The following is a 12,011-nucleotide window of genomic DNA, read 5'->3' as shown; positions in this document are numbered from 1 at the left end:
GGGGGGTGGGTATGTGTTTACTCCATTCTGTTTTTCTGGAGAATCCTGACTGTTGCAGTTATTCACTGGACACAAATATAGTCAGATGATGCAATCACAGGATGGAATGGTCACAAAATCTGGGACAAGAGGGCAGTACCAAATTTCCTGCCACTGAGTCAATTCCATGAGATTTTAGAGACTGTAAATCTTTATAGGGAGAGCCTGCTGGTAATTACAAGACAATATGTTCCCAGAGTTCTTCAGAGGGACAGTAAATAAAAATAAACCAGTAAAGAAAATAAAACTATTCATTATCTCCTTTTCTACAGAGCATTGAGCATTGGGAAAATAAAATAACTTTCCTAATAGTTATTCTTAGTGATATTATCTTTCTTTTACTCTGGATTCCTGACCTGTACCATCACCACTCACCCTGAGGCACTCATCCCACAGGATGTGTTAATGTTTGACAGAGAAAAAACAATGAGTTTGGAAAGTGTCTAGTCAGTGTCTCTGTACATCATATAGAAAAGGCTCCCCAGATTGTCTTGGGGCCAGTGGTGCATGACTGAATCTTGAAGACAAAGGATAAGACTCTGCTTCAGGGCCAGGCCAGTCACAGCAAGAGCCGCTTTGCTGATACAAGTCACTGTCACATCCATGCAAACTCCTGCAGGGACCTCCTTCCATGGTGTCTTCCCCTGAGCTCACTGGGCCTACCTCACATGAATTGTAACATGAATGTTTATAGCCAAATTCATTAACTGCTACTGGATTGATCCCAACTCATTGTGACTCTGTGGGATAGAGTAGTCTGTAAATGTTCTACACTGTAAATTTTCACAGGGACAGACTGCCTTATATTCATCCCCCAGAGCAGCTGGTGGACTCAAACGACTGACTTTTCAGTTCACAGCCCAACTTTTAACCCGCTGTAGCATTGGAGCTTCTCCAAATATATACTGTTGTCATTGTTATGTATCATTGAATCAGAATAGATGCTTAGCTGCTGCCTCTCCAGTTTTCAGAGGTAGTTAACTGCCTGGGAGGAGTTTGCCCATCTTTCTCCCACAGAGCAGCTGGTGTATTCAAAGCACACGCCTCTGAGATTATAGTGAAGCTTCTTATCGATAGGTCACCAGAGCTACCTATCCAAATATATACTAGGGGGAAAAATATTTTAACCAATCTTCACTGTTTATTTCTAAGAAAATATTTCCCATGGTCTCAAACAGAAACTTGGTACTTATTATACATTGACTCCCATGCCTCCTCCTCTAACCCATGGTAAACTTAAATCTATATTGTTTCTATTAATTTGCCTATGCTAGATTTTTAATAGAAATAGGATCACAGAATAATTTCTTTTCATGTCAGACTTATTTCATACAACATAGTGTTTCAAAGGTCTTCCATGTTGTAACATACATAATATCAGTTCTATTTATGGAAGAATCATATTTCATTGAATATGTGTAGAACATTTTATTTATCTATTCACCTGTCTCTGTGTATTTGGGTTGCATCTACTGTTGTGAATAATGCTGCAATGAGCATTTATGAAATTAGAAAGATAAATTAATCAAAAGAATAGAAATAGCATGTAAGATGCAAATACAATATAGTCTATAATAAGTAACTATTGTCATACTGGAAGCAGGAGTAGCATCCACTTCCTAAATAACATGCCTCTGGAGACCCTATGAACTTCGATAAATGTTAATAGTTGTAGAGGGGCTTCAAGCCTTTTGTTCATAGGGTCGTTAAGAGTCATGCTTGACTTGAAGGCAATCAACAACAACTATGGTCGTTTTGTATGACTCAAAAAAATCTAGGTTCACCCAAAAACGGGAGATAAAAAGATATAATATTAAACTCTAAATATTAGCAAATAAACATGGTATGAATTTATTTGTCCAAAATAAAATCTAAATTTGCATTATATATTAAATTTTCTCATAGATCTTCAAAACCATGATTGAGAATAAGAAATAAAAATCAGAACAAATAAAAATGTCATCCAAAAGACAATAGATCAAAAAGACATCACAACATCTACCAACTTCAGGTAGCATCATTCTGTAGGTTGTGGCATTGTCGTTATATGCCAAGGAGTCGAAACAAACTCAGAGCTGATCTTCCGGGAGACTTTCAGAGGCTATAAATCACATGGGTAGACATTGCCCATGTTTCTCTCAGGAAGCACTTGGTGGATTAGAACTGCCTTACTTTAGGGTACCAGTGCAACTCCGTACCCCCTAGACCACCAGAGCTCCCTAGGCTACAGGAGCATTGGTTAAAACATAACATTTAAAGAAACCAACAGGAGTAAGGCAATCACGCCATAGAGAAGATACGGAAGTATGTTCTTTCTACAGGTTGTCTTCTAAATTTTCTTCCAGCTTGTACACGAGGAATATCTTCTGCTAAGCAGTGAGCTCTTGTGACCCAGACCACAGGATGTTACTGTACTGCTAACACACAGGGTAAGCCTTTCTGGTAGTTTGAATCCACATGTGGTGCCAAAGGAGAAAGAACAACAATATCCTCTCCTTGTGATTTACAGTCTTAGAAACTCAATGGAGGGTCAGCTATGTGTGACTTTCAACTGGATGTCAGTGAGGGGTTTCTTTAGTATAACCTTTATGAGATTTTCATAGTACGCCATGAAGACATTTTTTAATCATTTCCCTGCTGTCCTGAGTAGGTGGGGCACTTCCCTGACAATACCAACCACTCATTCACAGCATGGCCCCTTGCTCCCAAACTCCCTGGTGTATAGGAAACCCTAGGAGAACACAGGTGGTAGGGTCTTTGGGAAGTTGCACTGCTCACTCAAGAGCCAATCAGCAGCTTCACAGGTGAAAGATGGGCAATCTCCTTCCGTGAAATTTGCAGCCTCAGAAACCCACTGAAGTCAACTAGAAGTCAGATCCAACTTCATCACAATGAGAGGAAATTTTGTTTGTTTTTAATCTGAAACCACCAGCATTCTATTTAATTTTTAAATAGGTGTCAGCATACAAAGAAATCTGTGGGGAGCTAGTTTCTTGTTTCTACGTGGCTGGCCTGTAAATACCTGCTATTTTGTATTCACAGTTTTATACCCCAGAGGTCAGGAGGCACTGGGCCCCTGGAGTCATCCCTGGAATCCTGGAAATGTCAGTCATTTCCTAGAGGTATTTTCAACTGCCACGATTCTCCCAGCCCCAGGGTCCTCTGATACATGCAGACGTAGACACATTCATCACAAAGAGCCATATGGCAACTAAGGCTTCATTTGTTAAAGGTTAATCCAAGCTGGATCAAAAATACTTAATAAGGGGGTTATTACATTTTCTTATTAAATGTAGTCAGGGAGCTTTGTTGGCTGTCAAGTTAAAGCCAGGACTGTGCAAAATCATTTGGAAAACAAAAAGGCATAGTGTTATTATTGTAATCATATATCAACATACGTTGTCACTTGCACATGGTGGTTCTTTAATCTTGAGGAAAAGTATCAAGTGTTGCATGTGCGTTTTACAGCTTCTACAGAGTCATAAGCTAAGAGACCTTGTCCAGTATTTCAGAAGTTCCCTTCACCACTAATTCACTGAGATGGCACTAGGGTTTGATAGGTCATTATCCCCCAGGTCAGTTCTCTATCCCATAATACAGCTCTTTTAAGAGATTCTGTGCCTTCTCTCTCTTTTCCTCTTTCCCTCTTATTTTCTTACCCTTTCTCCTTCTTTCTGTTTGACTAAACTTCTGAAGGGCCAGTTGTGTACATATATCATTTCTTGTCTAGTTAAAGGGGAAAAAATGATCAATTGGCATCACAAGCAAGGTTAGGCTTCAACTCATCTCATTTGCATCATTTGTTGAGCAATCCCTGCAAGATGCGTACTAATCACAGGGCCAGCTACTGCCCAGAGCCAGACAAAAAGTATGAAATGAAGTTGTTTACAATTTATCCAGAAAATGTCAATTAACCTGGACGAAAAAAAAAAACCAACACTACACAAAAACCCTAGCAAACCCTCAGGGATCAAAAAACTAGGGAAAAGAAAACCCTCAGAGTTTAGATGAAAGTCTTTCAAGCTGTTTTTCCAAAGAACCAAAGCAAAAAGCCACATAAAGGAACTCATTTTGCCACAGCCTTCTTTGAAGGTTCTCCTTTCTCTTCTACACCATGGGACACACCTACAAGACTCCATCCTTGGTCCTGCAAGAGCCAGGACCCTGAGGAAAGGCCCAGAGATCTGTTTCTAAATGTCTGAAAGTAATTATGTTACTATCTCTCTCATGGAAATGACTACTGTGCATTGCAATCTGCATGTGCAAGGCTGAGGTTCTCAGATCCCTTATCTCCTCCATCCACACCAAACACACAGCTCCTGCTGTGTTGGATCCTGACTTACAGCCATCCTCCAGGGCAGGGTAGACCTGCTCCATAGAGTTTCCCATGTTGGGAATCTTTACAGGAGAAGACAGGCTCATCTTTCTCCCAAGAAGAACAAACAATAGAATGCACAAATCTGAACTGGAAGGCGTACAGCCAGGGTGCTCCTGAGAGTTGAAGACAGTGAGACTTCATTGTAAGTTCTTTGCATGTGTTGTCAAGAAGGACTACTTCCTGGAGAAAGACACCATGCTTGGAAGAGGAATGGGCCAACAACAAAGAGGAAGACTCTCAGTAACACGGATTGACACAGTGGCTGAACAATGGGTTTGACGACAGTGATTGCGAGGGTGGCAAAGTATCAGGGAGTGGTCCAGCCTGTTGTCCATAGAGTTGCTACAAGTCAGAGCTGACCGGACAGGTATTGTCCATGCTAAGGCCATGTCCAACAATCAAGTCTTTAAAGTAGTGCTTTATTAACAATTTATCACAGAATCTCCCAAAAGGCAGGTTAAAGCTCTGACACTTAAGGATCCAATTGATCACCATAATAATGACAAGACTGCCATGGCCACTATCCTAACGTTGTCAAGAAATTCTTATAAATTAGCCATTTCAATCTTCTTTTTAAATATCTTCTGCCAGCCTTTTACATTCTCATTGTTACTGTGGTGGTGGTACACTGATAAATTGGAACTAACATGTAGTTGACCTTCTGCAAGTTTTCAGAGGCAATAAATTGTGTGGGAGGGGATTGACCATCATCTCCTGCAGAGCAGCGGGTGGATTAGAACTGCCTGTGTTTAGGTTGGTAACACAAGTCCTTTCCACTAAACCATCAGAGGTCATTATCTTTGTAGTTGTCACCTTTAGTCCAACTCCATAGATTCTCTTAAGAAAACATCCAATTAGGCAAAAGCTTTTTCTTGCTTTATCCAAGGTAACTCATTTGAAAAGCTTGTTGTTTATTTAGGTTTTTATGTAAACTCAGGATTTTATTAAATGTTAAAATCATCTTTAGAAAACACTCTAATTAGTAGGTCCATGTAAGCACCATTTGTTGAAATTGGTATACAACATAAAAAGTGAACCCTAACTGTGACAGTGATATGCCAGTCGTGGTAATGGGTACCCATGGTGGACAGTGTTGGCTGGAGCTTCCAGACCAAATCAAGCCTCGAAGCAGGAGCGGCATCCACTTCCGAAATGGCTTGCCTCCGGAAACTCTATGTACGAACAGTGCTCAGGCTGTTCGTTCATAGGGTCACTATGAGTCGTCTATGACTTGACGGCATTAAACAACAACAACAACTACAATGTGAATTATGGACTGGATATAATAATGTGCCAATACTGATTCATCAACTATAACAAGCAATATGTAGAAATGGAAGATACTAATAGGAGAAATTAAGGAAATATATTTGAAATTTTTCCTTTTTGCACAGTTACTCTGCAACAAATAAAACTGTGATAAAAAATAATTTTTTTTTAATAAAAACACTTCAGGTCCACAAAATGAATAACTAGTGATGCTGTATACGAAATATCTGGGGAAGTGCTGGGAGACTATCAAGTTCATGAGTGGTTACCAGGGGCTGTATTGAGTGCTGGGCTGCTTAAAGAATCAGTGGGTGGTTTAAACTCACTAACTGCTGTGTAAGAGGACAATGAGGCAGGCTATCCCAGTATGATTAACTGTCTCAGAAATTATAGGGAAGTTCAGTGAGTCAGAATTGACAGCAGTGTATTTGCTGAATTAAGGGTTGTTAAGGAGAAGAAAAATGGAAATTTATCACTTAATAGGTACAAAGTTTCTCTGTCTGAGATGAGGGGAAAGTTCTGTAAATTGACTAGTGACGATTGCATGATATAGTGAACATAATCAATGCCAATGAATTGTCTGCTTACCAGGTAAATGGCAAATGTTTTGTTGCCCAGATATTACCACAATAAATTAAACACACACACACACACACACACACACACACATACACACCCTTTTATTTCAACACATCATGAAAGTTTAAATGATATTTCTTTTTCAACAATTTCTAAACCAGACTACAGTCAGATTTCACATTGGTTCCTGTTTTTAAATTATATGCCCTTTAACTAACTTCACATTCTCTAATCCTAAGATCAATAGCACGAATTTTAAGAGTTAACTCTTTGTAATTGCTGCATAATAATCTATTATTTCTATGCAGGCACATTTGAGATTTACCACATTTAAGAAATATCTGAACCTTATAAGGAGGGAAAGAAATATATCTCAAATAAACATTTGGAAATTTGATACTTGCTAATTCATACCTCAAATTAATCCTAATATTTTAACATTGTATCACCATTTAAAGTATTAGCCAAAAGAAGGAGCAGATTGCTTTGTCTAAAATCTCCTCATAAACTAGCACTTTCCTTAGAGACGCTGACTTCTTTCATCTGATATCCCTTCATTTCAGTTCCACAGGGAGTCCTCCTATTTTAAACTTGTCTGTCTGAGTGAATTTTGTTCTTATTATTGCTGCAATCAGTTTTGGTGTCACATTTACTCTGGCATTGAGGGCTTTGTTGTTCTTTTCACAAGCTGAGTTTCTGAACATTTTGACCAAAGATAAGAAAAAATTGGTCCAAATAAATCTGAAATACCATCATGGTATAAACAAGATGAAGCCTTAAAAACAACTCCTGTCTGCTTGTGATCAGTGAAGCACTGGTAGCCTCATATTTTGAAGTGCACTTTTATTATCTTTAGGTCAGCTAAAAAGAAATGCCCGCCGTCTTGAGAACATACCTCCCCAGAACTTCCCAGGTCAAGAGCAGCCGGGGTCCCTCCATTTCATTCCAGGGCTTAGCTTGTGGATGTTTTTTCTCCATTTATCAAGAAACCAATCATCTGAGAAATAACTTCACCAAGGAAGACTTCAACAGTCCGAAAACTTCAGTTATCCCTCAAGATGATTATCATTTATTTCTTTTTTTACCACAAGGAATCGGTAAACTGACTACATTACTAGGTAAGATAGAGAGTCACAAACACACAGAGAAAGAGAGAAAAATAATACAATTTCTTCATTCTCTGTTAGAAAAATCTATACTTGCCATTCTGGAAACTAGGAAAGGGTGATGTGATAATCTCCTCCTCTAATTCTTTTTGCGACTCTTAGGCTTGCTACTTTAGAATGTGACACTTGCCATAACCAAGCACACAGGGCAAGCACACAGGCTGAGTCAACTCTTCCATGAAGGGCGTGGATATTTCTGTTGTAATGATAAGGTGAGATCTTAGAGAGAAAATAGAGCCAGAACAGGCCCCTGAGATAAGAAGTGGGAGGAGGAACATTTGTCTCTGTGGGCCTCCACTTTCTATGTGTGTACTTCGAGAAGCCTACCATTGCTTAGGGGTTCGTCCAAGAGGTAGAATCAAAGATGTCCTGCCTGCGGGGCAGGAGAAGAGCTGTCTGAGGAAATAACTATAGAGAGATACTAATCTAAAAATGAGGTCTTTTCTAAATCGGATGATTGTGTTTCATGATCGAGATTAGGTTTCTATCCTTTCGATTCTCCTGAGTGTGTGTGGAGCTCCAGTTTAAGTACTTAGCCTGTATTCAGTCATGCCAAAGAGAATCAAGGGGGAGAGGGGCTGTGTTTTAAAAGAAACTCTGGCCAATTTTATTGAAGAAAAATGTTACACCATTTCTTTTTTACCAGTCTGTTCCCTACTTCTAATGATATCAGAGTCACCTGGGTCAATGTTAGCCAATATGCATACTCTATAGTATTTCCTGCATGCTGTGCCCAGTACAGTAGTATTGCCACTGTGGTGATGAACACCGGTTTGGGCCAACACAATGCAGTCTCCATTTCAATTCTTCAAGGTTGAGCAATTGTTGATGAGGATGATCAACTTGGCTTTTCTTGCCTGATCTCTAGTGTCTGCTTGTATCATAGTAAATATTTTCTAATTTTCATAACAAGTTGAAGCCTAGAGATGATTGACACTAGAGGGTTGTTTTTTTTCTTTTTTAGAGCTACCATCTTCTCGCCTTGGGTATGGGCCAACCCTCGACCAACCACTGCTGACAAAATGACCAGGGAGGGATGGAAAAAAAGACAACCAAGATGTGCCTGATCCAGGCCATGGTCTTTGCCATTACTTAGTATGCATTGGAGAGCTGGACAATAACTAAAGATGACAGATGAAGGATTGATGCCTTTGAACTGTGGTGTTGGGGAAGGGTTGAACATTCTATGGACTGTCAAGAGAACAAACAGTTTTGTCCTGGAGACAGTAAAAGCAAGTTGCTCCTTGAAGGCAATGATTTTGAAACTTCATCTTACATACTTCGGGCATGTTGTCAGGAGGGATCAGTTCTGGGAGAAGAACATCATACTTGGAAGGGGTGGAGGGACAGTGTAAGAGAGGAAGGCCCTCAATAAGATGGATTGACACAATAACTGGATAATGGGAGTAGGTGTGTCAGAGACAATGAAACAGGCTCAAGATAGGTCAAGGTTCAGAGCTATTGTGCTACGCACAATATGAGGGTCATTATGAGTTGCAGGGGACTCAATGACGTAACAACAATAACAGTGGTAAGAAGATGTGCTGCAATCTCAAAGGCCCATAGTTCAAATCCACCAGCTGTTCCGGGGAGAAAGATGGGTAATCTCCTCCCTTGCAATTAACTGCCTCTGAAAATCTACTGCAGAATCAGCTATAGGTCAGTTCCAACTCAACAGCACTCAACAACGTAAACAACATTGGCTAAAGGGAAGTTACTGGGCAGTGTAAAGGGTTAATGCACTTGGTGGGTTGGAGAGTTAGGCAATCTAAAGGCATCTCAGAAGAAAGGCCTGGTGCACTAGGAAAAAATTAGCCATTGAAAACTGTGAAGAATGGTCTAGTCTCACTTACCTAGGGTAACTGATAGTTGGAATTGACTTGCCAGCAATGGTCAAAGGCTAGAAGAGAAATGCAGAAGGACATGATACCAAGGCCTAAGGAAGAAGGGCCACAGGAAAGAAGCTTCTCAGAATTCAAAGGTCAAGCATACACTTTCTGCCACCACTCTGGACATCAGGAGACCCTGGGATATCTAGCATTTTATTTATTAACATGCTATATTTATGGGACATCATGCTTGGTAGGGTGGAGGGACGGCGCAGGAGGGGAAGGCCCTCTAGGAGGTGGATTGATTCAGTGACTGGGATAATTGAGCTGAGTGTGTCAGAGGCAATGCGATTGGCACAGGACAGAGCAGAGTTTAGGGCTGTTGTACATAGGGTGGCTATGAGTCACAGGCGACTCGACGGCACATAACAACACCACAACACATTTATGCTCATAAAAGTATATGTTCAGACTGGATTTAGATGCTGAGAAAGACTTTGATAATTTTAGCAATGAGCGTTACAGACACCAACCTACTAAACGGCAGAGAGAATGTGAGCGACAGGCATACACAGGTGGGTTCGATTCGTTTTGACTCTTTACAGAAGCAGACAGCTCCACGTTTCTTCTGTGGAATGGCTCATGTGTTCAGTCTTTGACCTTTAGGTCAGAGGGAAAGTGCTAGCCACTGCACCACAGAACACCTTTTCACTGTCACTCAGTCACATTACCTGAAGGTCCCAAGGTTTTCAGGAAAGCCCCTTCAGGGGGAAAGCTGACAGGATGTGAGAGATTTTTTTTCTTGGAATGTCAGGCAGCAGACCTCTAAGAGAGTAGGCAGCTTAAAGGCCAAGGAAAAATCCTGGCGTGGAGCCCATCAAACTGAAAGGCAGCCATAGAAAGGGCAATAGATTCACAAACACCAGGAAGAGGAAGCAAAAAGTCCAAACTTCGTAACAAGAGCTGCCCAGCTTGTTTCTTGAGAGTTAGATGATGCCTGTGTCCATCCTTCACTGCAGTGGACAGGACAGTTACCACCAGAGAGAGAAGCCTATAAAGGAAAACGAACTTTCATTTTCCTGACATTGTCTTAGGAAGAACTTTTCTTATACGCAAAGGACAAATCACTCTTGAAATAAATTCATTAATACGGAAGCTAGAGAAGTGGACAAGGAGGAATTTCTGATATGGTGGGTCTTCTACTCAGGTTATACACAGGCTTCTGTAACCTTTTCCGACAGCACTAGACTGACCCAAACACCCACCTCCAGGCCACCAGCTTCAAGGCACAGCAAAGGCTGAGGGCATGTCCTGGATGGTGTGGTCATCCAAAGTGTCCTTGGAGGTAAGGATGGTGACATTTAATCTCACATACTATAGGTATGTGTTTAGGTGGCATCAGTCCTTAGAAAAAGACTCGGAAAGATGGAGGGTCAGCAAAAAAAGGGAAATCCTCCATGAGGCAGACATAGTGATTATAACAATGGGCTCAGGTAGACCAGGGTTGATGAGGACAGCACAGGACAAGGCAGGGTTCAGATCTGCTGTTCATAGGGTCACTATGGGCCGTAGTTGACTCGATGACACCTAACAACATTATTGCAGTATGTACATGGGATGTTGTTTGCAACCCCTCATGGCTGCATGCTCAGAGTACCCTAGCGCATCACCTCTAGTTCCAATAAAGCTCTGTGTACTCTCTTCATCCATCTTTCTCTTTATGTTTCTCAGAGACCTAGAGACATGTCAGGGAGGGTGAGTACACCAGGTGTGATGACAGCCACGTGGATATCTATTGAGCAGACTTCAGGAAGATGGAGCAAAGTCCTTCTCTTTCACAAAAACGCCGGATGACCAAGTCATAAGACTAATGAGAACTGGTTAGCTCACTGGTGAACACACAACCTCCTCATCACCTTTTCCTGGAAGGCAGGACTCATGTCTGTTTTGTGACCCAAGCATTTGTCCTCACTATCATCAACTACCTATATTTCCCTACATCTTACCATAGGCAATTGTGGGGTTTTTTCCTCTAATCTACCAAAGAAAAGAAAAACAACTGAGTTTCTCTTCAGTGGTACCATGAGGGGAAATAAAAATAAATCCAAAAAGACAAATGTTCATGCTTTGTTCCACAAAGAATTTAAAATGAGAGTCACAACATTCCATTCTCCTTCAACACTTCCCTTCCCAGCCCCCTTGCTTTGCATCTATTAACTTATTTGTAAGTTTGGTGAATGTCCACTATGTCCTGGGGGCAGTGTATGGTGCTAGAAATGACACAAGGAGAGGACTTAGATTTTTCTCAGCATGACTATGTGCGCACACATGTTGTTGTTGTTATGTGCCATCAAGTCACTTGCGACTCATAGCGACCCTATGTACAACCACCCTAAACTCTGCTCTGTCCTGTGCCAATCGCACTCTCTCTGATACACTCATCCCAATTATCCCAGTCACTGAATCAATCCACCTCATACAGGGTCTTCCCCTCCTGCGCTGTCCCTCCACCCTACCAAGCATGATGTCCCTCTCCAAGGACTGGTCCCTCCTTACAACATGTCCAAAGTATGTTGGATGGAGCCTCAGAATCCTTACTTCACCTCTACCTTGCATGCGAACTTCCGAGTTGTAAAACAACCCAGTGGTAGATGGAATTTGCTCCAGGACTTAAGAACCATAAATGACATAGCTGAGCCTCTACATCTTGTGGTTCCTAACCTCTACACTATAATAGACAAAGTGCTAGTC

General features: G+C 41.1%; 2 pseudogenes; both read right to left on the bottom strand.

Moving 5' to 3' along the window:
- The window catches only part of LOC102869850, a 15,178-nt pseudogene extending 10,750 nt beyond the window's left edge, over positions 1 to 4,428 (bottom strand).
- Positions 4,429 to 8,054: 3,626 nt separating this feature from the next.
- LOC102869436 lies at positions 8,055 to 8,404 on the bottom strand (annotated as a pseudogene).
- Between the last annotated feature and the right edge of the window lie 3,607 nt (positions 8,405 to 12,011).

Source organism: Elephantulus edwardii, unplaced genomic scaffold (genome assembly GCF_000299155.1).
Source record: "Elephantulus edwardii isolate Elephantulus edwardi_28Jun2011 unplaced genomic scaffold, EleEdw1.0 scaffold00054, whole genome shotgun sequence".
In the NCBI taxonomy this organism is placed as follows: Eukaryota; Metazoa; Chordata; class Mammalia; order Macroscelidea; family Macroscelididae; genus Elephantulus; species Elephantulus edwardii.
This window is presented reverse-complemented; position numbering and strand designations above follow the sequence as displayed.